The following is an 820-nucleotide window of genomic DNA, read 5'->3' as shown; positions in this document are numbered from 1 at the left end:
TTAAATCATCACCCTGCCACATTATTAGTAGGGCTCCTAAACCTGTTTCAGGCATGGTTTTTGCAGATGTTAGATGCTCTGGAAGATGTGTTGCCTTGCACACCAGTAGGTCTACCACAAGACCTATGTCCTAGGATGTACATGGTTCAATGATAAACAGGATCATAGAGTGTGGTGGACCACTTAGCAGGGTTTTGGTTTTAGAGATCTAGGAGACTTGCCCAGCCAAACCTTAAGGGGGCTTATCACAGGCTGTTTTTACAATGATTGTACAGAAAAAGGAGGCAAAATAAATTCACTCGTATACACCATTGCCCAGACCCTCTGCCTGTATTGTGAATGGGGGGACATGGAATTGAAGGAAAAAAATAAATTAAAAAAATAAAGGAGAAAAAAGAAAAACCCTGAGGCTATCAGGCTCAGTGGTCTCAGGTAATTGGCACATTATCTTTCGGAGGCTGGGACACTGAGGGGAGTGGTTGTAGATTAGAGGTAGAGGGATGCTGATTGCAGAAACCAGAGAGGTTTCCCTCTTGGTGGAAGCTTAGAAGATTTTGGGGGGATATGACAGATGCTTTGATTTTGGAAGTAAGACCTACAGTAGATAGAATGGAGTACAGTCCTTCAACTAAGCAGCTGAATGCTTGGGAGAAGGGAAGGTTGGAGTCATTAGTTGGCATTTTTGTAGGAGTGTATATTGTGTAGGCAGTAATACTAATAACTACATTCTTGCCCCTTCCTTCTCCTGAAGGCTTGGGAGGCTGTCTTGACAGTGCAATAAGGGGGTACCTGGATGGCTCAGTTGGTTAAGCATCTGCCT

At 43.8% G+C, this 820-nt stretch overlaps 1 non-coding gene across 1 annotated transcript; it reads left to right on the top strand.

Moving 5' to 3' along the window:
* The first annotated feature begins 228 nt into the window (after positions 1-228).
* LOC112676249 (small nucleolar RNA SNORA51) lies at positions 229-353 on the top strand. The gene has a single exon (XR_003146415.1). It is a non-coding gene; the product is annotated as a small nucleolar RNA SNORA51 (small nucleolar RNA).
* The last annotated feature ends 467 nt before the right edge of the window (positions 354-820 follow it).

Source organism: Canis lupus, chromosome 30 (genome assembly GCF_003254725.2).
Source record: "Canis lupus dingo isolate Sandy chromosome 30, ASM325472v2, whole genome shotgun sequence".
Taxonomy (NCBI): Eukaryota; Metazoa; Chordata; class Mammalia; order Carnivora; family Canidae; genus Canis; species Canis lupus.
The sequence above is the reverse complement of the archived record's forward strand: the minus strand, read 5'-3'. Positions and strand labels throughout refer to the sequence as shown.